The following is a 25,511-nucleotide window of genomic DNA, read 5'->3' as shown; positions in this document are numbered from 1 at the left end:
TTGGCAGGCCTGGCAGTGTTTGACCCAGGCCTCTATCTCTCCATCAATCCCCGGGCACCACACATAACTCCTGGCAAGGGCCTTCATTCTTACTACCCCTGGGTGTGTCTCGTGTAGGGCTGTGAGGACCCTTTTGCGGAGGGGCTGGGGAACAACGACCCTGCTTCCCCATAACAGGCACCCCTTGTGGGCCGACAGTTCATGTTTGCGGGTTGTGTAGCCAGCGAATTCTGGCCCAGGGCTGCTGCTGGGCCATCCCCTCCACACCCAGTCCAGGACCCGGGATATGACCCTATCTTTCTTGGAATGGTGTGCAACTTCTTGTGCCTGAATGGGGCGGTCGGGAAGCAGCTCCAGGCTCATAACCTCTTGTGCAGGTGCTGGGTCGGAGCCTGTTTCCGGTAGTGGTAGCCTGCTGAGGGCGTCCGCATGGCCCATTGCCTTCCCCGGGCGGTGAATCAGTGCATACTGGTAGCTGGCAAGGAAAATTGACCACCTGAGGACGCGAGGAGACAGCACTTGGGGGGTCTGCTTTTCGGGGGCAAACAAGCCAAGCAACGGCTTGTGGTCAGTCACCACGGTGAAGGGCCGCCCGTACAAGAAATCATGAAATTTTTTTACTCCCTTCACGATTGCCAGACCCTCTTTGTCTATTTGTGAGTAGTTCCGCTCGGTTGCATTGAGTGTCTGGGAAAAGTATGCCACCGGTACCTCTCTTCCATCCGGGAGTTGGTGCCCCAGGACAGCGCCAATGCCATAGGGTGAGGCGTCGCATGCTAGCACCACCGGCAGCCTCTCGTCGAAGTGTGCCAAGACCGAGTTTGAGACAAGCAAGTCCTTGACTGCCAGGAATGCGGCCTCCTGGCACTGGCCCCACACCCAAGGGGCCCGCTTGTCCAGGAGTCTGTGTAGGGGCTCTGCTACCGCCGCCTTGTGGGGAAGGAAGGAATGGTAAAAGTTCAATAGTCCCAAGAAGGCCTGAAGTTCAGTCTTGCTCTTGGGTGCTGGGGCATCACAGATGGCCCGTACCTTGTCCCCAGTCGGGTGGACCCCTTCTGCATCCACCATAAATCCCAGAAAGTCCACCTGAGGCACTCCTAGTAGACATTTTTCCCGCTTCACCTTGAGACCTGCCGTCTGGAAACGGTGCAGAACGGTGCGGAGGCGGTCCTCAAACTCCTCTGGTGTGGGCCCGGCAATCAACACATCATCGAAGAAGGGGGTGACGCCAGGAATCCCTTTAAGGAGCGAGTCCATTAGATTCTGGAATATGCCTGGTGCCACACTGACACCGAATTGCAGCCGCTTTACCCTGAACGCTCCTCTGTGCGTCACAATCGTCTGTGCCTCTGCTGTGGCCTCATCTACTGGCAGTTGTTGATATGCTTGGGCCAAGTCCAGCTTGCCAAAAATTTTCGACCCAGCCAGGGTGGCAAGGACATGGCTGACCACTGGCACTGGGTATGCATGGGCTGTGAGGGCCTTGTTTATGGTACATTTGCAGTCTGCGCAGATGCGGACCGAACCATTAGGCTTGACGGGTGTGACGATTGGAGTTTCCCAGGGGGCATTAGGCACCGGCTCCAGCACTCCTTGCTCCACGAGGCGGTCCAATTCCTCGTCTATACGGGGTTTCAGGGCGAACGGGACCCGGCGGGCCTTGAGCCTGACCGGTCGTACTGCGGGGTCAAGCTGTAGAGCAATGGGGGGGCCCGTATACTGTCCCAATTTCCCATCGAAAACCCCTGGAAATTCCTTGCAGATGGCGTCCACGTCCACTTGTAAGGTAGTGTGGTTCACCCCGGTGATGGCTAGCCCCAGTGGTCCAAACCATGCCAATCCCAGTAAGCTAATGTAGGGGCCCTTGACCACAAGCAAGTCCAGTTGCCGCGTCCGCCCTCGGAATTGCACCCTGAAGGTCCCCACCCCCATTGTGGGGACCTTACGTTTCTGGAAGTCCCGTAGGGTGAATGGGGCCGGCCTGAGTTTGGGACCCCCAGTAGGACACAGTTTCCTTAAGGTCTTTGCCGAGATTATGGATAGAGTTGAACCCGTGTCAAGCTCCATGCGGCATGGGGTCCCCTCTATCTGTACCTCTACATAAATTTTCTCTACGTTGGGGTGGGGCAACTGGTATACCTGGCAGTCCGTGAGCTCCGTCGAGTTGCCTTGGTGCGTTGGGCCCCGGGACCTGGGGCTCTTGGATTGGTCATCTGATGCCTGGCGTCGGGTGGGCCGAGCCCGACACACCCGGGCGATGTGTCCCGATTTTCTGCACTGCCTGCACTCTGCGTTGCGGAAACGGCAGCTCCTCCTCTCGTGACTCTCCCCGCAGCTTGCACAGTTTCCTCCTTCTCGTCGAGGCAGCTGTGGTGTGTGCGCTGCTTGAGTGCGCTGCTGTACTCGGTGCACCTCCTCCCTGTCAGATTCTGAGTCGTCGGTGAGGTCTTCATGGTGGACCCTTGGTTGGGGTGGCAGGCTCGGCCGTGCCTCTTGCGTCGACCTCTTGGCAGCTTCTGTTGCCAGGGCCTCCTCCAGAGCGACCTGGAACGTTAGGTCCTTCTTAGCGTAGAGGCGTCGTTGCAGCTTCTCATCCTTCAGGCCACCGACGAGGCGGTCACGAAGCATGTTCTCCAGCTCTGAGAAGTTGCAGAACCGGGCGGCTTGGTGGAGAGAGGTCACAAACCCAGTTATGGTTTCCCCAGGGGCTTGTCGCTTTGCGTAGAAGGCATTTCGACGAGCCACCACTGAGGGCTGCGGTGAAAAGTGCCCCTTCAGCTGTTCCATTATTGTTTTGTATGGAACAGTAGCGACGTCTTCAGGCGCAAGGAGAGCCCGGGCGATTTCAAACGTCTCCTCTCCGCAGACGCTGAAGAGTATCGCCCTCTTCTTGGCGTCTTCTTCGGCGGTGACCCCTTTGGCTTCTAGGAGGAAGGTGAAACGGGAGGCGTATGCTTCCCAGTCTCCAGATGCTGGGTTGAATGGCGAGAAGCTGCAGTTGGCTGCCATTCTGAGTTCCTTGTGTCCCGGAGCTGAAGCCAGGATACACGGTGCGAGGCAGCGGTGCGGCAGGTGGCGGTGCTACGGTGCTGTGTGTGGCAGTCAGCTCAGCGGGATCCCATCCTCGTCGCCAGTGAAATATACTCAGCGTCGCAAAGTGATTTCATGCTCTTTATTCAGCTCATAGTGGTGAGGAGGAATGAATGAATGTCCCCTCAGAGTATCTGCTTTATATACATTATTTACACAATGGGCTGCACATGATTGGTTAATTCTGGAATTCTACTGTAAGCCAATCAGGTTGTGGATTCACTTATATCTGGAGCATGATTGGGTGCTTCCTGCCAACCAATCAGACTGCTGCATTGTTCTTGGACCAATCAGACTGCTGCATTCTGAATCCTATTGTTCTAGGACCAATCAGACTGCTGCAATTTGGATCCTATTCAACTCAGTACATAACAGTCATACACCCCCCCAGTCAGTGTACAGAGTGCTTAGCTGCATGAATGCAGTATAAGGCAGCTTCTTAACTTTCTATGGCAAAAATGAGACATCTGGGATGGAAGCATGGCAAGGAGCTGCAGTTTATATCACAATCCTATCCTCAGTCAGAGGTGGTGCCTTCTGCCAGCAGCAATGTAATGTTACATCTGCAAAATAGGTGACATAAGTAAACACATTCCCAATGGACATCCCACCCCCCAGCCATGGCAGAGGACTCCAGCTAAATTAGGAGCCGATAAGGGTATAGTACCTATAGGTTTTACATGTAGGCTCTTCACCAATGAGCAACTGGAGCCTCCGACAGGAATTGCTGAGGGTGTGTGTTGTCCAAGGGAGGCTGTAAGATGATGGATTTCTGACCATCATTATTGCATTTCTGCCATCACTGTGTGTTGACTGGTGCCTCCCATGCACCAGTGTGTCACCTGCTAGCATTCTTCTGGCTGTGGAATTGCCAGGGAGCTTTTAGGGTGGCTGTTGGTTATGGTTATGTTCCTATTTGTTTATACTACTGTTGTGCTTTTGACTTTGCTCTTGTTTAGCATGGGGTCCTGATTCCATTATGTAGGGGACCACAGGTCTGGACTGACCACCTTTCATAATGCATGGTGTGTGTGTGTGTGTGTGTGTGTGTGTGTGTGTGTGTGTGTTAGTTACAATATGTCGAAGATGACTGTCTATTTTTCAAGCTAGAGCAGCTGGTAGTCTTTCAGTTAGTAGTGTTTGTTTATTAAATCACATGACTGTGGGGGCTGGTGAGCAGGATGGTTCTGCTTTTGTTTTTTTTAAAAAGTGGTTTTGTTATTGAACTCCTCAAGAGATCGGCTGCTACATATGTTCAGATAAGTCGTCTCTTCGGTGAAGCTGTACCACTGAGGAGAAAAATAGCTCTATTTAAACTGAAAACCTCTATCTGAAAAATGAATACTTGGTAGTTGTTCCTGTTTGCAGACATTGCTCAGTAAATGACTAAGGGTAAGCAATCGTGTCTAGGATATGTCGGACGACAATAGCACACTTATGAGCAATTCTTGGTTCCCTTGAGAACTCAGCCAAACTTCCACCGATTTCACTCTGTCTGCACAGAGGTCACTCCCATCCCCCAACGCTGATGTTACATCACACCAGCAAGATAGTTGACAAAATCAAAAATGCAATTGCCAAAAACAAAAAGGGGACCTGGTTGGCTGTCCCCTTCCCTTCCCTTCCCTTCCCTTCCCTTCCCTTCCCTTCCCTTCCCTTCCCTTCCCTTCCCTTCCCTTTCCCTCAGAAGCCATAGCAGAAGTTAGTAATCTGATTAACTCAGGAGCCAACCCACAAGAGGAGTATCTAAGCCCCCATAAGGGAACATGGACCATCTAACCAAGAAGCCCAACATGTGGTTATATCAGCTTTCCCCAGTCTAGCACCCTCTAAACTCCAGTGGAGGCTGGTCCATCAGGGGAAATGGGGCAGTGCCCCATCAGCATCCATTTTTATTCTTCCAAGCCCTCCTGCTTTATTACTTAAAGATTCCTCCTCCTCATACTCAGTTTTGCCCTTGTAAAACTCAGCAGGGGGAAAGATGGGGACAAGAGTAGAATTTGTTGCCTCTGTTTCTCACTGCATCTTGCTCAAACTGTCATCATCTCTGCCTCTGCCTACTGCTGGCCTCTCTGCCTTCCAGCCTACCAGTGCCAATGGGCATTCCCTCCCCCTCCCCAGTGTTGGACTCTGTCCTGTTCAGGGACGATAAGAACTGTTGTCCAACAACAGCAAGCAAGACATGAAGGCAATAACCCTTTCCAGTTGTTGCTCCCCAGTAACTGGTACTCAGAGACTTAGACCACATTCACACCATACATTGAAAGCTCTATAGAGGCTCAGGCCAATGTGTTTATTGAGGTGGCAGCCCAGCTTTGGAATCACCTTTCCAGAGAGTCCTACCTGTGTATCCCACTATTACAGTGTAGGCACATAGAAAACAGCAGTTTTTAGTTGTCTTGTGCATTTTAAGTGTTTATGCATTTTAAGTTCTGCTCACCCGTTATATATTTTAGCTGCTTTGGATATTTGCAATGCTTTGGCTTAAAAAGTGCTTTTATTGCACAATTAACACATTTTACAAAATGAATCCTAGATCAGACCACCTGACAATATCCAAGAATAGGACTGGCCATATCAAATATAGCCCTGATCTAGCCAGTGGGAGAGCTTGAGGCACAGGCTTCACAATCCCACTTGAAACCAATGGGGCTTCTTTTGGACTGAGTTGTGCCCATATTGAATCATTCAGCTAGGGCTCTTGAATAAATGTAATCTCATTTTACCTGCTTCAGGTCAATTTTCCGTACAGATGGCTGAGCTTAAAAGCTCTAGCGGAGCTTGCATGAATCACAAGAAGAAAATGCTAACCTCCAATTTCATGGTTGTTTATAGCACACTTATTATCAGAGCCTTTTACCATCACTGCACATGAATTTATATCTCAGAGGTCTAGAAAATTATTTTGCCTGATTAGTTTTAGGTTGGCATGTCAGAAAACATCAAGGAATAGTCCATTTGACTCTGTTTCCAGTGCTTGAGGAGGGTATATGTGTGTGGTAGCAAGAAATCACATTCTTGAGTTGGAGGACATGTTTCTTCTGGTTTGGAAGAACCATGTTTTTGATAAAGTTTAGAGATATCCTGTCAGCTTTTGATAGGCAGGAGGGCATGTCTTGCATGTCTTAGCAAGATTGTGAGAGTGTGCAAGATCCTGGAGATTAGATCATAGCCTCTGCTTTCCTCCCCTGGTTCTGCTACTGCAGTAACCTGAACTAAGCTATAGCTTGGCTTCACATCACTGCAAAATGTCTGCGGCCCTCACATCATCCTTTCCCATTTCTGTTTCATGCGCCTCCTCTGGGACACTGAGCTTCGTTCACACTAAGGGAGATTTTTTTAGAGTCTCTGTGGAAATTTGCTTGCAGTAATGAGCTACTCTTTGTACAATGGCAAAATTCCAAGGGAAGCTTAAGCATGTGTATAACAGGGAAAGAAAACCTGTATCATGTGATGTTCACTGGAAAGCAGAATTTTGCCCAGGGCGGTTATTTGCTCTTTAGTTTTAACATAAACATTTTAAAATGACATCTGTTCTGTGTTATGTTTTCGAAGCTGAATTCTCAGTTAAACTAGTATTGCGTAATATTTTCACAGCAAACTGCAATGTTTCATCTATATATTTATTGATTAATTATTAAATTTACATCCCACCCTTCCTTCCAAAGGAGCTCAGGGCAGCAAGCAACAAGAGATGAAACAATTTTAAAAATCTTTAAAAAATAATTTCAAGACAGATGCAGACTGGGAGGAAGGGCTTCAGTAGATTCTGAAAAGCCAACAAAATGGCACCCATCTAAAAGTCCTATGATGTGCGGGACTAAAAGTCCTACTTTGTGCAGAACAGGCCTTCAGAAAAGATGTTAACTACAAGAGACCCTCACCTGTAGAGCACAATGATCAACTGAGTATATAATGAGTGAGATGATCTTTCAGCTATCCTGGTCCCAAACTCTATAGGTATGCATTCCCCAAAACCAGGTACGGTACATCCATTAAAGAATTTTCAAGTGAACCTGTGCCCAAAACTAGGAGATACAGTGAAGAGGATGTTGTGAAGTACAGTGGTATCTCTGGTTACGTATACTTAATTCGTTCCGGAGGTCTGTTCTTAACCTGAAGCACCACTTTAGCTAATGGGGCCTCCCACTGCCACCGCACAATTTCTGTTCTCATCCTGAAGCAAAGTTCTTAACCCGAGGTACTATTTCGGGGTTAGTGGAGTCTGTAACCTGAAGTGTCTGTAACCTGAAGCGTATGTAACCCAAGGTACCACTGTATGCTAAACTAAAACCAGCCCACTTCATTTGGCAAAATAGGGTTTGTCCCCCACCCTGGCAGCCTTCATATCTGCCACATTCATGGAAGAAAGGAAACATTTTCAGGCAGAAGTAGCAAGACTATTGCAAGTTGAAAAGGAGGAGGCTGGGGTGGGGGAATGCAGAAATCTACCCAGAAGTAGCAATGCTACTTCTGGATGCATTTCTGCATTCTCCCCCACCATCCTTTTCAACTTGTAATTTTCTCTCTGTAATGTTGTGTTGGTGGAAGTGAGCAGATTGTAGAAAGCACATTTCTGTCAGGAAAGCAACACAGACAAAGGATATGCTTTTAATTTGAAATTCATGTCATGCTGGGGTTATATATTTATTTAGAACATTGTTACCCCACTTGTCTCCCAGAGACTGAAGATGTACAAAAACAAATGCATTGTACTGCAAAGTAAAAGATTTCTGTTGTAAATTAAATTCTTCATAGCTTTTTCCTGATACATGACTACCGTACTTTTCCTCAGAGAATCTGCTGCCAGCTTAATCTGCTAATGGTCAACTGCCTCAGGGTGCTTGCAGACATGGACAATTTAGCAGTACCCAATCATTCTGTTCTGCTTTAAGCTGGAAGCAGAACAGCAATTCTGAGTCTAGACTTCTATCTGGATGTCACCAAGTGGGCAAATGTTGGAGGGGGAGATTTTCATTGGGACCATTGGGGTGGTGGTGAATGGTTAAATACTGTCTTCTCCCACCATTACAGTTATTATGATTCCCTCCCCTGCAATTTAGGAGAGAGACAAAAGGGGGGGGTAGGTTATGAAGCCAACCCTATTCATAAAATGAAGGGTTAAAGTGATAGAGTTGATTCCAAGAAAGGGAAAACAGGCCATAATTAAATAAATGGTTAGAGCCATCTATCCAGATCATTACTGGCCAGAATAGTAGTGCAACAAGCCATGTACACTTGGGGAAATTGTACAGCCATCCAACTTATTTTTTCAAAAGATGGTTTTTCTGAGCTTTGGGGGAGGGGTGGAAATGGCTGAACAGGGGGGGGGAAATGGAGCCCCATCTCCTTCATTTCCTTAGCTAGATGGGACTTTTGCTGGCTGTAAAAGGAAAACTGGGTCAAGGCACTATGAAGTTTCATAGAATCATAGAATCATAGAGTTGGAAGAGACCACAAGGGCCATCGAGTCCAACCCCCTGCCAAGCAGGAAACACCATCAGAGCACTCCTGACATATGGTTGTCAAGCCTCTGCTTAAAGACCTCCAAAGTAGGAGACTCCACCACACTCCTTGGCAGCAAATTCCACTGTCGAACAGCTCTTACTGTCAGGAAGTTCTTCCTAATGTTTAGGTGGAATCTTCTTTCTTGTAGTTTGGATCCATTGCTCCGTGTCCGCTTCTCTGGAGCAGTAGAAAACAACCTTTCTCCCTCCTCTATGTGACATCCTTTTATATATTTGAACATGGCTATCATATCACCCCTTAACCTCCTCTTCTCCAGGCTAAACATGCCCAGCTCCCTTAGCCGTTCCTCATAAGGCATCGTTTCCAGGCCTTTGACCATTTTGGTTGCCCTCTTCTGGACACGTTCCAGTTTGTCAGTGTCCTTCTTGAATTGTGGTGCCCAGAACTGGACACAGTACTCCAGGTGTGGTCTGACCAGAGCAGAATACAGTGGCACTATTACTTCCCTTGATCTAGATGCTATACTCCTATTGATGCAGCCCAGAATTGCATTGGCTTTTTTAGCTGCCGCGTCACACTGTTGGCTCATGTCAAGTTTGTGGTCAACCAAGACTCCTAGATCCTTTTCACATGTACTGCTCTCAAGCCAGGTGTCACCCATCTTGTATTTGTGCCTCTCATTTTTTTTGCCCAAGTGCAATACTTTACATTTCTCCCTGTTAAAATTCATCTTGTTTGTTTTTGCTCAGTTCTCTAATCTGTCAAGGTCGTTTTGAAGTGTGATCCTGTCCTCTGGGGTGTTAGCCACCCCTCCCAGTTTGGTGTCATCTGCAAATTTGATCAGGATGCCCTTGAGTCCATCATCCAAGTCGTTGATAAAGATGTTGAATAAGACCGGGCCCAAGACAGAACCCTGTGGCACCCCACTAGTCACTCTTCTCCAGGATGAAGAGGAACCATTGATGAGCACCCTTTGGGTTCTCATCAATGGTTCCTCTTCATCCTGTTTGTTAGTTTGTTAGACCTTTAGCTGAAAGGTCTAACAAACTGCAGAGGTTTGTTAGTTTGTTAGACCTTTAGCTGCAGAGGTTTGTTAGTTTGTTAGACCTTTAGCTGAAAAATGAGGAATCGGAGTGGTACCACACTAGTTTTGCCAGGAAATTGATGCACTGTTCTGATACAGGAAAAAGAGAAGCAGTTTCTTGGGGGTCTTCCTTTCTATACCACTTGGAAAGTACAAGATACCAAGAATCTGTGCAAAATGTTTCATGTAACTTAAGTTAACCTTGGGGGACGCGGGTGGCGCTGTGGGCTAAAGCCTCAACGCCTAGGGCTTGCCGATCGAAAGGTCGGCGGTTCGAATCCCCGCGGCGGGGTGCGCTCCCGCTGCTCGGTCCCAGCGCCTGCCCACCTAGCAGTTCGAAAGCACCCCCGGGGGGCAAGTAGATAAATAGGTACCGCTTACCAGCGGGAAGGTAAACGGCGTTCCGTGTGCGGCTCTGGCTCGCCAGAGCAGCGATGTCACGCTGGCCACGTGACCCGGAAGTGTCCCCGGACAGCGCTGGCCCCCGGCCAATAAATGTGAGATGGGCGCACAAACCCCAGAGTCTGTCAAGACTGGCCCGTTCGGGCAGGGGTACCTTTACCTTTACCTTTACCTAAGTTAACCTTAACCACATTTCTTTAAATTGTGAAATAAACAGTCCCTTTCTTCTTAGATGCACTGGAGGAGGAAGTGCAAGTGAGCCAGAGATACTTCCCTTTTTTATGACACCAAAGTAAAGTTCAAAGGGAGGAATAATCCCTTCATTGGAAGCACTCAGAACCGTCTGTGGAAATTTCCTGACTCATACAGCTTAGGCCTGACCTTGTGATAATGCCTGAAAGCCCCCTTATTTGCACATTCCAACCATTACCATAATGTATCTTTGTTACTATCTGTATAAATGCTGCAAAAGGAGACCCATTTCTACTTGGCACATTCTCCCTAGAACTTCTATACCCCATACACCTAGTTGCTGAGGTTCCTGTTGTTTCTTCCATATCCTTTGACAAAATATGAGATGCATGTAAAACAAATACGTAACAGAATATATGCTTTGTCCAATGTCACCAAAGGCCCCTTTACAGTTGTCAGGGGTAATGCGTGATAGGAATGATATAATGGTTTTGATCCATCCAAGGCAATGGCTAGAGAGCAACATCAACCCTCGCCAGTTTGCCACCACCAGGATTTAAATGAAGCTTGAAGAAGAGAAGCTGAACATTCCCTCCCAAGAGGAAATTCAGAAGAATGAAGGAAGGCATGGGGGTGGGCTATTCAAGTTATTCATTTATTGAAGATAACAGGAAAGTTGAATTTGGGAACTGATCCTCTTTGAAGAAAACCTCATGGTGTGGAGACTTGACCTGGTTCTCCCTTACTCCCACTTCATCTATAGCCCTCATCCTCATTGAGGAAAGGAGTAGAGCACATGCAGCCATCACAGTTAGATGGTTTACCAGTAGGCTGCCATTTAATCTCTTTACATGTTGCCATGAAGAAAAGCAAAAGACAGAGTTAGCAAACATGGTGTTGGTCATAAACAACAATTTGAGAGAGAAGTATTTCTGCTGGGTTTGCTTCTAGAATAATCACAATTATGTGAAAACCTATTTGTTGGAGGTGTAATTTCGTCCAGATCAGCTTTCAGTTGCTATCCTCATAATTATCCCCCTGAACTTCTAATTTTAAATTGTTTTTGGACCAGTTGTGGCCAGCTATCATCAACAGATTACATCATGTAATTGCTCCAAAGCCAAAATCCAAAGGCTAGAAATTCTGAATGGTTGGTGTTTGGAAAACTGAAAGCTCAAATCTGTATGATCAGCTTAGGTGTAGTTTTTAACACTCCCTGGACAAGTAGTGAGATACAACTACAAGTATTCCCACCATTTTGCTTCTTCCCTGTACTGCCAGTTGGGGTTTAGGATTGCTTTGCAAGTCTTAATCCAACACATGCATTTAAATGGAAGGGTTTTTATTTTGTTCCTTTTTGAAGCAGGCTCCAGGAATTTATTTGTGTGTGAGGTTTTACTCATTACTTTTATTTTATTTTCACATATGTTTTACTTTTAAATATATTTCTCAAATTTTATGAGGTGAAAAGCAGGTGGAGTTTATGAGGGAACGTAACTTGCTTTTCATCAAAACTCTTACAAATTAGTTTAGTCACCCTGACTGGTCTTCCTCTTCCAGCCTTCACTGCCATTATTCTCATCCGCCATCTGGAAACCTGGGCATTGGTATATAACAGGGGTGGGCAACCTCCAACCCATGGGCCAAATGTGGACCACCTGGGTAATCTGTCTGGTTCTCAGGTCTTTCCCTACGCCAATACCTCTCCAGCCCAGTCTGTGCCCTCCTTGAGTGCTTTTACCTGGTTGAGAAGTGTCCCTGAACAGTGATACTACCTCTTACATGCTTAGCTGAAGAGGCCTGAATATATGGGTGTAGAAACCTCTGACGTGTGCTTGGAATGCAGCCAACTGCACAAATCCAACTGTACAAAGAATCCATTGCTCCATCCACTTTTACCCCATGCCCTAAACAGAGCTGGTATGTGGCTCACAGAAAGTTACCCTGGAAGAAATATAGCCCTTGGGATGAAAAAGTTTCCCTACCTCCTGACATACAAGATGTTTCAATTAGTGTCTGTTCTAGTTCAGAAACCAGAAGGGGTCCATGTCATGCTTCCAGTACTGTATGACGGCAAGCAGAACTTCAACATAGTCTGTTTTCTGCTTGCAGAATTTAAGCAGTTTGCAGAATTTGTTAAAAGGTTTGTTCACTGCTTGCTTCCGCAGCATGCAAACATGGGATGTACAGATGTTGCACTGTATTTTGACCAACCAGGTGATCTTAATGTTCAGGGTGGTGGTGTTTTTAAAGAACCTACATTTACTTAGCTACTCTAGTCCATTTATTAGGTTCATAAAGAAATATCACCAGAAAATGCTCTTTTGCACTGGCGCTCATTAGTACTTGAAGTAATGAACTTCTATTAGCAATGATCTGCAAAGAGATTTCTCTGCTTTAGGATACCCCCTCTTTCTACCCCCTCCTCCCCCACTAAGCATATTGGTTTTCACCAGGCATTTTGAAGGACCCTTTTAATTTTGCGCAGATATACAAAGCCCCATTTGCTATGTAAAGGTTAATCATTCCAGAATTCTATCTCAGCTCTCCAATAAATAATACATGATAAACAAAGCTGTGTGAAGCTGAGCATGAAGGATGCTGTTGATTAGTCATTTATCTTTTAAGCAGGAGACGGGCTGTTTTCCTGCCAATTGGCATGGCGCACTCTAGGCAGTTGTCATATGAAAGTTCTGCCCCCAGGTGTGTGTAAAAGCATAAAAAATAAAAGAAAAGAAAGGAGATCTATCCTAGTGTCTTGTAACTCATCTAAACACAGCCCACTAGCCGTGGGCAGGGCCAGTTCAAGACATTTTGCTGCTTGAGGTGTAAGACAAGATAGCATCAAGCACTCTCTCCCCCAGCATCAGTTTGACATCTAGATGGAGACCAGGCTGGCAGCTGAATCTTACTTCAACGCTAGCAACAGGACAGCCTTGTCCTTTGCATCGGAGGGACAGCAAGCTAGCTTAGGAATAAAGGGCAGACCACATGGTGCCTGTCCTTCAACACCTCAGCACCATTTGCTCAGTACTCTTAGATGTCAAAATGGGACGTGGGTGGCGCTGTGGGTTAAACCACAGAGCCTAGGGCTTGCCGATCAGAAGGTCTGCGTTTTGAATCCCCGTGACGGGGTGAGCTCCTGTTGCTCGGTCCCTGCTCCTGCCAACCTAGCAGTTCGAAAGCACATCAAAGTGCAAGTAGATAAATAGGTACCACTCTGGCGGGAAGGTAAACGGCATTTCTGTGCACTGCTCTGGTTCGCCAGAAGCGGCTTAGTCATGCTGGCCACATGACCGGCTCCCTCAGCCAATAAAGCGAGATGAGCGCCGCAACCTCAGAGTCGTCCGCGACTGGACCCTTTACCTTTACCCTAGATGTCAAACAAATGTTTCAGTGCAGATGCTGGTGTGCATCACATGATCTGAGCTATGTGCATGTGTGATAACTGCTGCAGTGCATGGCATGGCCTGGGCTAGCTGCTTCTGTCTTTGCTTTGCTAGCCTTTCCCAGCAGCATAGTCTGTGAAGCACTGGGAGAAGCCGACTACACAACAGAGCTAGCCAGCCTAGTCAGCAATGAGCAAACGTTTCCTCCATTTCTGGGCAGGGCTGACAGTGGATAGGTAGAAGAGGTTGGATTTTGGTGAGCCTAGCAGAGCTTCCAGATTCTTAGGGTTTTTGTTTTTATTTTTAAAGGAAGTTAATTGGACATTTCTGAAGAAAGTGAGAGGACAAAACACAAACACAGCTGTAATGCTTTAGGCAGGCAGCACCATTGCTAAGGACACTTAATCACTGTTGCTAGGTAATTAGAGGAAGGGATGTTGACCACTCTCACCTGGAACTTGGGAATGGCCTCTCCCAGAGCAAAAGAAAAAGCATAAGCTGAATGGGGGCGGATAATGGGGTAAGTTTGTTAAAGCACTTTACTCATGTCCAGATTGTTTTATTTCTCTACAAGTGTGTTGCCTTTACAAGAATGGTCTGCTTTTCTTGGAAGTTACTCCCTTGAAATAAAGGTGCATTCCTTCCTACTGAGAAAAAATGGTGATATTGCAGACCCCCACTTTGATTTCCTATGCCCTCCCCCCAAGCACTACTCCTCTGCTTGTCATCACTGGGTGTCATTGATTAATATACAGTAAACATCTTTAGCATGCATTAGGGATAGGGGAGAAATTTGACCTGGATCTCATTTAAAGGTGACCCTACCCAATTCATTTTCCAAAACAATATGCAAACCAAAATGCACTTCTCCAAATGTTGCAGTGCAGTTCTCCAGCCAAGTAATGTGTACAGAAATGCATATACTATATGTAAAGTGTAGATAAAAAAATGCATGTATTGGTGAAAATAACACAAAAATACATATTAGGGAAGTTGTTTTGCAAAAATGGCACAAATTTTTGTATGTTGGTAGGCAAAATTGCATGCAAAAATTATGGATATTATGAAAAAAAAATCACTAAAATGCTAATTTATGCTAGGACTTAAAAAATTCTCAAACTGAAATCAACAGATTCACCCATCCCTAGTGTGAATGTGAGAATGCAGAGCAATACTAAACATTTCCTATGCGTAACCCTTCCTGTTTCATGTATATTGATGTCATTCATTGCTTTCCACCCAGACCTTCCTAGTGGTGCCTTGCCTGCTGGCTCCCCTACTTCTAAAAATAACTGTTTCTCCCCTAACTGTGGCCTGCGCTGGTGAGTCACTTTGCATTCTTGGTGGGCAAAATTTGGGCTGCGGTTAATAACTGAAAAACCTTAGTATGAAAGTATTCCTCCATTTGCCTTAGCATTGAAGGAAAGTGGTGCAGAATATTTTATTGTGGAGCAGGGATGACCTAGGTTCTGCTAGACCACTGCTCCCATCACCCCTGACTATTGGCCATGCTTATTGGGGCTGATGGGAATTGGAGTCCACAACGTCTGGAGCACCATGGCTTCCCCATCCCCATTGTAGAGGATGGAGCAGAGTAGGGCTGAATAATGCAGGATCGTTTGCTCTGAAAGAGCAGTTGCATAAGTTAATGTAATCCAGTTTGCAAGGTGAAAGGTATTTTCTATAGCTGTACAGTACATACACTGAGTTCTGCTACAATTACAAAAATAACCTGTCAGGAAGAACAGTGGGGCATAGTGACAGCTGAGTAAAGGTTCATAATGTACTCATAACATCCTCTGACTCTGTGGTTGTGGTGTGCTCGCACATGCTCTTTTTTGTGTCAATATCTCATTATTTACACAGTGGTTGATTTTGCTGCTGTATATCAAACGTACATTACACTGTTTTGTTATTCTGCCTGTTTGACCAAAATGATGTTAGTGATTGCTGAGAGAGGATTTTCTTCTTCGTGATTGATTTGATAAAGTAATGATAATTCTAATAATTTCCTGAGGCTTTTAACAATGCTGTGCTCTATTTTAGTGTATGTCTTATTGGCATTTAGAAATCATTCATAACCTGAAACAGTACTGCATTAAAACTGTGCAATCTGTTTTGGAATACAGTTGTTGCATCTAGAACTTTGTGACTAGCCTGATGGACAAATAGGTCAACTTTGGTTTCCCAGAGGGTTTTTTCTCTCTCCTTCCAGTGTTAAGTTCAATATTTCACATTTCTGCATCAGTCTGTGATTTTCTCTCTCTTAAATTCCTCATAAAGGTTTGTCAGCATTTTAGCACACATTTCTTCTAATACAGGTGACTCACAACTTATTTTACTGACACAACCACAGCTTTGTGCACGTGTGTGCGTGGGAGGACAAATTTAAAAAATGGAGAGTGGGGGAAACCCAATTTATTTACTTTCCCCACAAAACTGTGCAAAGCTGCAATTGCAAAACTATAATCACTTTTTAAATATTATCTTATGAATATTTATTACAATGATGGGGGAACCTCAGGCCCACAGGACAAAGACAGTCCATCAGGTCTTTTTATCCAGCCCTTGGGACTTTCCCCAGGCTACACCCTTCTGCTTAAGATGGATAGCTCAGTTGGTAGAGCATGGGACTCTTAATATCATGGCTGTGGGTTCGAGTCCCACACTGGGTGCAAGATTCCTGCATTGCAGTGGCTGAACTTAGATGATCCTCGTGTTTCCTTCCAATTATGTGTCTATGACCTTTCACTGCCTCTGTGCCCCCCTGGATTGGTTTTGCCTGGGTGGAGCATGTTCTTGAACTGGGATAATTCCTCTTGCTTACCTGGATAGAGGACGGATGCTATGTGTGTGCAGAAGAAACCTTTGACTTTTGTGTGGCTGGAATGTAGCCTACTGTTCAAAGGAAAGAGTTTTTATCCATCGCTCTGCCTGCTCTTGCTTCTAGCCACACCAATTTTTGCCTCTGCCCTTCCCACTACTGGCCTGAAGCTTCTGGAAAGTTACCCATGAGCGAAAACAGACTTTGGGCTGGAAAACATTTTCCACTTCCATTTCCGATTAATTGCAAGATACAAGAGTTTTAACACACCTTAGCACTGTACATACAAATGTATGTTTCCCTGCCTGTAGGTTCACAGGCCAGGAATTTTGCCTGGCACTTTAAAGCAATGCAGTTTTTCCATAGAAAACATTGAGGATAATTTCAATGGAACTGAATGGGTGCGTCTAATTGGGAAAGGCATTTGAGACATGCATTTGCATGTATAGTGTCTGAACTCTTCCATTGTCCATTTGAAGCATAGTTCTAGGCAACTCCTTGCTTAGGACTTGTCTTAGCTCTGAGCCAGCAAGGCGGGATTGAATTAAAAAACAGTAGTTGCGAGCTTTTTTGCGGAGCAGGTCCTGTTGCTCCGCCATGACCTCCCTGCCAATTTGGATACAATAAAGGAACTGGAGGCCCCTCGACTGTCCTCGGGTCCAGTATTGGACCACTTTGTCCGGATATCTCCAGCCGATGTGGACAGACTCCTCCGAGCTGGAAAGCCCACCACCTGTCCTCTTGACCCGTGCCCGTCATGGCTGATTAGAGTGTGTCCAGACGAGGTGCGGGCCCCCCTGGGGGATATCATCAATTTGTCCCTTGGCACTGGGATGTTCCCAGGGGAACTGAAGGAGGCAGTGGTGTGCCCGCTCTTAAAGAAAACATCATTAGATCCCTTAGATCTATCCAATTACCGCCTGGGTAAGGTGATTGAGAGAGCGGTTGCTGAACAGCTTGGTAGGTTTCTGGATGAAACATCGGCTCTGGATCCATTCCAGTCCAGCTTCCGCGCTGGTCATGGGACCGAGACAGCTCTGGTCGCCCTAACAGATGATCTCTGCAGGCAGCTGGATTGAGGCGGGTCAGGGCTGCTGATTCTTCTAGATCTGTCAGCAGCCTTTGACATGGTCGATCACGAACTCCTGGACCACCACCTTGCCAACGTGGGGATCCAGGGCACAGTCCTTCAATGGCTGCGCTCGTTTCTCTCTTGTCGGGGACAGAGGGTGGCGCTTGGGGAATTGTCATTGCGCCACTCCTTGGTGTGTGGAGTGCCTCAGGGTGCGATACTCCCCCCGATGCTTTTTAACATCTTTATGCGCCCCCTCGCCCAGCTTGTCCAGAGTTTTGGGCTGGGTTGCCATCAGTATGCCGATGACACCCAACTCTATCTGTTGATGGATGGCCATCCTGACTCGGCCCCAGACACACTGACCAGATGTCTGGAAGCTGTGGCTGGATGGTTACGTGGGAGCCGGTTGAAGTTAAATCCTTCGAAGACAGAGGTCCTCTGGCTGGGATGGGACGATATGGGATTGAGGGGGCAACTCCCATCTCTTGCGGGGGTGCAATTAGTGCCAGCACCGCCCGTTAAGAGTTTGGGTGTAATCTTCGATACCTCCCTCTCTATGGAGGTACAGCTATAACAAAGGCAGCGTTTTTTCATCTCCGCCAAGCTAAGCAATTGGCCCCTTATCTCTCTCGCCCTGAGCTAGCCACTGTGATCCACGCGATGGTCACCTCCAGTCTGGATTATTGTAACTCGCTCTATGTGGGGCTGCCCTTGAGACTGACCCAGAAACTCCAGCGGGTGCAGAATGCCGTGGCGAGACTCCTTATGGGGTCTCCACTGCGAGATCACATTCATCGGGTACTATACCAGCTGCACTGGCTCCCGGTGGAGTACAGGATCAGGTTTAAGGTGCTGGTTGTAACCTTTAATGCCCTATATGGCCTAGGACCCTCGTACCTATGGGACCGCCTCTCCTGGTATGCCCCACAGAGAAACCTACGGTCTGCAAATTAAAACATGCTGAAGGTCCCAGGCCACAGAGAGGTTAGGCTGGCCTCAACTAGAGCCAGGGCTTTCTCGGCTGCGGCTCCAATCTGGTGGAACGCTCTGTCACAAGAGACTAGGGCCCTGCGGGACCTGACATCTTTCCGCAGGGCCTGCAAGACAGAGTTGTTCCACCAGGCCTTTGGTCAGGGCGCAGCCTGACTCCCTCCTCTGGCAACCTGCACAGAATTTTGCTTAACGGTTGCCATCAATTTTTAATTAATTTTCATAATGAAATGTTTTTAGAATGTTGGATTATTTGATTGTTTGATTATTTGATTGTTGTTAGCCGCCCTGAGCCCGGGAGGGTGGGATATAAATAAAATTGTTTATTATTATTATTATTATTATTATTATTATTATTATTATTAATTTTATTTTATTTACTGTTAAACTATCCGAAGTTCCTGTGTCTGGTGGGCTTGTTGTTGTTTAAATTAAGAAGCTGCTGTGTTGTACACCAGCTGTTTTTCCTCAGCCTCATCACTTGTGAAATCACAATTCCTCTTTTGTTTGGTGTTAACCGTTTTCAAGCAACCTGAAAACATTTTTAAGAAGATAAGAAGAGCCCTGCAGGTTTAGCCAAAGGCCCAACATCACCAGTATCCTATTTCCAGTAGTGATGCCCATTTAGATATTGACAGGAAGTCTACAATTGGGGCCCGAGGGGTTTATTTTTTACATTCTGTACAGTTTCAAAAATCCAAACAAAAACTATTTCAGACTTCACAGTTAATTGACATCATTATGTTTTAATTTGATGAATACATTGATACATTAGGTTTTCATGCTGTTCATTGTTTCTAAGTTTTACTCTTTTCTTAAATGTAACTTCTGGAAGCTTGCATTGCCAGAATCAATCATTATTTATTGGAACACTTCAATGGCCATTGGCTGAAAGCAATAGAATCTGATGGAGAGAAGAGGCAATAAGCTTTCTCCAGCAATTGGTATCCAGGTGAATAAAAGCAGGCTTTTGTCAGGGAGGGTGCCATTTAGCTATCCTCATGAGGGATGGAGTGACTTGTCAATTACAGTTTTCATTTTTCCTGTCTTAAATTTGGGTCTCCACATTTCTGCAGTGATGTGCAAATTTTACTTTTAAAAAAAATCTTCATCAAAATTCTTCAGCATTTAGTGTGAATTTCTCTTAATAAACATATTTTTGTATGCAGTTTTGACTCATACACATTTCTGAAGCAATTTCTCCTAATATACATTTTCTGTGTTCTATTCAACAATATGTTCCCTTTGATTCACACTCCTACCTAATATATGCATTCTTGTAAACACTGATTGGTTGGAGTACTGCATTGCAAAATTTGGATAAGTGCAAATTTTGAAGGAAGGCTGTGTTTTGGTTTCCATATTGTTCCAGAAAGTGCAAATTTGATAAACCGGGCTTTAAATGCAAACTGAATCAAATTGGATTCAAGTTACAAGAAAGAAGATTTTGACTAAACATAAGGAAGAACTCTCTGACAGTAAGAGCTGTTCGACAGTGGGATGGATTCCCTCAGGAGGTTGTGGGCCTCCTTCACTGGAGGTTTTTAAGCAGTGGTTGGATGGTCATCTGTCATGCTTTAGTTGAGATTCCTGCATTGCAGGGGTTGGACTAGATAGCCCCCAGGGTCCCTTCCAACTCTACAATTCTATTATTCTTCTTCATCCCTAATCCTAGCTAATAGTTCTGACTGATAGACCTGTCCTATTTGTCCTTTCAATGATAGGATGTTTTTAAAGAGGAGGAAGATGGACATGCAAAGTAGAAAATCAAGACTGAGTTCCACATTGAAGACGTACTTTAGCAGGTGAGTCCCATTTCTTAAGAGATTAAAAGAACTATTCTACATAACCCCTAGGAATGCTGTGCCAGTTGTTCAAAACAGGCCAACAGGTTTTTACGCATGATGGGAATAGTAGTCCCCTAAGATAGCTTGAATGTCTTCTAGCCTGGTATAATACTTTCCCTCATTTTCTTAATTATGACTGCCTTTACTGGGAGATGCTGTTGTCTGGACAGACCCATAGTGACTCCATGGAGTGCCTGTCCTATTTACAGGAAAGTGTTCATGACCCACCAAAACAACCTCTGTCAAATGTTTCCCACACATTTCCTTTTTGTGCATCATTACAGCTCTGTTGACAGGCGATATATCCCTTTGTGGAGTGTTTGAAACAAAGAGTATTCCTGTGTTGCATCACACTGATATATACAATGTGGTAGTGTGTATATAGCCTTGTTTTATTTATAGAGGTTTTTCTGACCTAGAACTGTGAGCCTTGAAAGGTACGGTAACTCATTCTGGCAGATAACCGCTACACCACATGAGAAGTATGCAGAACGTAGGAGTGTCTCAATAGGAAGAAGTAGAAAATGTGAAACAAGTGACCTTTATATATTTGGAAGGGAGATGTCTCAGGCTTGAGATGCAGTTTATGGCTATCTATGAATCAGAGTGCTGGTATTGTGCATCCAGGAAAATTCAGTTTCTGTGTAAAGAAAGATGGGTATGTTGTGAAAATATTATATTCATTCCAGTTTTGTGTGATGCACGAGGTGTTTAGGCTTTCAAAAACAGTCAAATAGAGAGAGCATTAGTAAAACATGTTTAGTGACTACTGAAACTGAATCAAGAAGATGTATGTTAAAGGTTTTTATATGGCTTCCATTTTACCAGAAGGGCTCTGGAACAAACCAATTTTGACATTTTCTATTTCTGCATCTGCACTAGTTCTATGATAATGATACCAAATTCTCCACGCAGTCCTGTGTTCTGAGCAAGTTGAAGTTACTGTGGTTTTATAAGTTGCTGGAAGTTGCCCAGTCAGATGGGTGACAAATATCTAGATAGGTAGATAGCTAGATGCTGCTGCTGTTAGGAACATGGGGGACTGACTTATACTGAATCAAGCCACTGGTCCATCTAGCTCAGTATTATGGACACTGGCTGGCAGCATGTCTCTAGGTTTTCAGACAATAAACATTCCCAGCCCTACTTGTAGATGCTGGAGATTGAACCATGCATGCAAACTGTGTGCTCTACCATTGAGCTATTGTGCTTCTTCCTATTCCTCCCCATTACACAGAGAAGGAGGAGGAAAGAGGAAGCACATGGAACTTTACCCCAAGAATTCTGGGAACTGTAGTTCATTAAGGGTCATGGGAATTGTAGGTCTATGAGGAGTAAATTCTTTGTGATGGAGCGATGTGCTTTAAATATATGGTGTGTGTACAGCCATAGTTCAGTTAAAAGCAAGATATGCTATTAGAGGGCTGAATGTAGCATTAAGGAATCTCTCTGTTAATATGGAACTTTTCGTCTCTCTTCAGCAGTCTCTAATGCACTGACTCTTCTCACAAGAAACTATGCTGGATGGTGTAATCAAATGACTTTCAGTTGCTGGCAAAAATCTAGGCTCTGAAACAGAATCCAGCTTATTGAAAATTGATGCTTGGATTTATTGATATCACCAAATCCTGCCCTTCTGGCATCTGGGCTAAAAAGGCTAATGTCTTGGAAGCTGAGGTGGAAAAATTTCCACAATGGGACTAGAAACCACTCTAGGAAATAACTGCAGGCCCCCAGAGCATGGAAAGGATAATGGTTTTGGCTTTCCATCTCAAAAAATGTAAATATGCAAGTTAAGGGCTCAAGTTGCTGGAGTTTGTGTCCAGAACTCAATTGCATGCTTTCCCTATGGTTATGTAAAACCACAGCATACCCAAAGCCTTGTCTATTCCTTTCACCCTTCCTGTATCAGAGACAAACAAGTGTGAGCACAGCAGACCCATATATTAGCTTGTCCTATCTTGACAAAAAGCACCAGCCTTTTATCAAACATGTTAGGAGTTTTGGGAGTTGAAAGAGTAGAAACTAAAGAAACAGGATTGTCAGATCTAATCTATCAATTTATCAGCATTTTATAATCAGGACATGGACTGACTGTAAGTTGGACCATAATTTTCTTTCATGAGTGGGCAAGTAAACAGTAATTCTGCACTCCAATTATCTTTGATGATATGTTTACGTATACATTTTGGGGTCAGTTATTCCCTCTCCCCTCTCCCCCTTCCACATGTCTATGAATGGACCTATTGACTAAATATTTGCAAGACCACAGACAGAGGTGTTTTCTTTCCCTATTAACTCTTTTATTTCTCAACATATGAAGTATGGATGAGATATGGGCGTACAAGGGAGTTAATGTCATTGGGAAAACCATCAAATTCAGCAAGCTGAAGGTTAAAAGTTTTCCCTGGTCATTTTTGGCACCTGGGTTGGCTACTGATCAGGTGTGTTTCGAGCTAAAAGTGAATATGATATTAAGGAAAATAAAATACCATCTTAGCTTTCAAAATAAGACACCAAGAGTAGAATGCACATTTAACTCAAGAGAATGAACCAAACAAATTATTAAACATTTCAAAATAAAATATTATTTCTAAAGGAAGTAAAATATAGAATACACATTTAAAACAGCACAATTAACAAGAGAATCAAATGTTAACTTAAACATAGAGCATATCTGCTGCTTTTGCTGTCAATGGTGGTTCAGGGTGACTGTCGGCTGTGGGAGCTTGGTTTCAATGGCCTGGATCTGCACAAAGTGACTTTGTGGTGGCAGAGGAAGGGGAGGGGCTTGGGGACTCTTAGTGTGGGTAGAAATTCAACTGCATCGGTGGTGGTTGGACTTGGTGGAGACAGGGCAGCAAACTGTACTGGAGCCAGAGGACAGAATAGGTGGAGCCATCACTTTTTCTCCTGGTCCCACTCCTCTGTCTTTTATCAGCAGCCCTTGTGGAGGCCGTGTTCCTTCTGCTTCAGCAATACTTTTTATTCTATATGTTTGGGGTGGTTGAAGCTACTTCAGACTGCAGTGGTAGGGGCCCTGTTGAGATGGTCTTTCTTTGGAGGCTTACAGCATCTGATGACTTCCTGAATGCTCCGGGGGACTTTCTGGCTGGCACTGCTGGTGCTGCTGTTGAGACTCTTGTCGCACAGCGGAAAGTTGAGATATGTAGATTGCTCCTGAGTGCTCTCTCCTTCTCTGCTGGAGCATGTAGGTCAACTTGACACTCTAGTGACCTTCAAGGTATCTCAGCCAAGTTTTGCTTCTTCAAAGCCTGTCAAACTCCCAGTAGAATAATGTTCTCTGAAGTGGTTCAGCCCAAGCTCTCAGGTGCTCAGAGGTATTTGCTGTGGATGTCAGCAATGTTAACACAAGGAAGGACTTAGTCTTCATACTGCAAGAAGTTTTTTTGGGGGGAGGATTGGAGGCAAGTACCACTGTGATCACAGCTTTCCTTCCCACTCTACATGGGAAAGGGCAGTGACTGAGAGGGATGATACTTTGCTGTTGTTGTTTGTTTGAGTGTGTGGGGTTGTTGAAGCGCTCCAGTTTGGCTATTGGGGACCATAAACAATCAATACATTTCATCTTGTAGGCAATGAGAGCTCTTACCTTTAAAACTCTAAAATGCCATTATATCCATGTATCCTTATGAAATTAGACCTGTAATGAACTATGGTAGGAGGTCTGTTGCCTCAAGTAACTCACCTAGTGTTAGGAATGTCTTGCTCCAGTCAGGGGTATATGAAGCGGGGGGCGGAGGGGGCAGGCCGCCCTGGGTGCCACTTGGGGGGGTTGACAAGATGGCCCCTGCCTCCCCCCAGCTGTAGAGTAGCTGAGGGCGTGCACTGTCCATATGTGCAGCATCCTGTACAGTCGCCGCACAAGCGCAGTCTGTACGGGCTGCCACTTGCATGGCGACTGTACAGGCTGCCGCACATGTGCAATTGGTACGGTAGGCCGCTCGCACGACAGCCCATATGGACGCCGCGCAAGTGGCAGCCCATACAGACTGCACATGTGCGACATTCCGTACAGAGTGTGCACGCACGGGATGCTGCACATGTGCAGTCCGTACGGGCTGCCCCGCCCCTGGTGCCGGAGAGGGTTCCTCCGCCACTGGCTCCAGTGAGAGCCAGTGTGGTGTAGTGGTTAAGAGCGGTGGACTCGTAATTTGGTGAACCGGATTCAATTCCCCGCTCCTCCACATGCAGCTGCTGGGTGACCTTGGGCTAGTCACATTTCTCTGAAGGCTCTCAGCCTCACTCACCTCACAGAGTGTTTGTTGTGGGGGAGGAAGGGAAAGGAGATTCTTAGCCCCTTTGAGACTCCTTAGGGTAGTGATAAAGCGGGATATCAAATCCAAACTCTCCTCCTCCAAGCAGCTTCTAATGCTATGAAAGCAGCCCCAAGCACTTTAGGACAGTGGTTCCTCCCGTCCATGTAATAAACACTTTCTCCAGAGGAAAAGCATAAAAGAGGGATGAAATTATGTGGGCAACAAACACTTCTTAAAACTTAATCTACACGTTTTTCATATGCAAATACCCTGGGTATTGTAAAGCCTTATTCCAGAGCTATCAGGTTTTCTATTTGTTCCTATAGATGAGGGTTGCTGCATAATTCATAGAATCTCTTTGGCAATGATGCTCTTGAGGTATGTAATTGGTTTCAGAACAACGAAACAACTCCTCCAAGAAATGGTGCCAAGATGTATTTCAGGAACTACCCTTTAGTTTATCTTTTCAAAATGGCTTTCTTTTCATATAACACTGTCTTTTTAATGGAGGGTATAGTATACTTTCTCAATGGCAATATTCTCACAAAGTGCTTTTCATAGTAGCACCAAAATTATGTTTCCACATAGTTTTCCTGAGCTGCAACCCTTTACTCTCACACTAATTAAATGGCATTGACTTATGGGTAAATGTGCCCAGGATTCACTGATAGTGAGATAATTTGTCCCTTACCAGTGTGATATGGATTTGCAGCATAGTTAAACCAGCATGGTGAATTCTCAGATTATTTAATGCAGAATGATCAACCTCTGAGAGGTCAGATGGGAAAAAAAATATTTGCTTAAATTTGCATGAGAAGGTTAAATAGGGTAAAGATTAAGTGCTATGATCAAGACTTCTTCTTCTTCTT

General features: G+C 45.4%; 1 long non-coding RNA gene across 1 annotated transcript in view; it reads left to right on the top strand.

Annotated features, from left to right (window-relative positions):
- Positions 1-25,511, top strand: part of LOC309542309 — a 239,835-nt gene that overhangs the window by 47,864 nt on the left and 166,460 nt on the right. Inside the window, exon 2 of the long non-coding RNA XR_014224182.1 lies at positions 20,240-20,320. This is a non-coding gene — a long non-coding RNA (uncharacterized lncRNA). The remainder of the gene's footprint in view (positions 1-20,239; positions 20,321-25,511) is intronic.

Source organism: Podarcis vaucheri, assembly GCF_965113315.1.
Source record: "Podarcis vaucheri genome assembly, chromosome: 10".
Taxonomy (NCBI): domain Eukaryota; kingdom Metazoa; phylum Chordata; class Lepidosauria; order Squamata; family Lacertidae; genus Podarcis; species Podarcis vaucheri.
The sequence above is the reverse complement of the archived record's forward strand: the minus strand, read 5'-3'. Positions and strand labels throughout refer to the sequence as shown.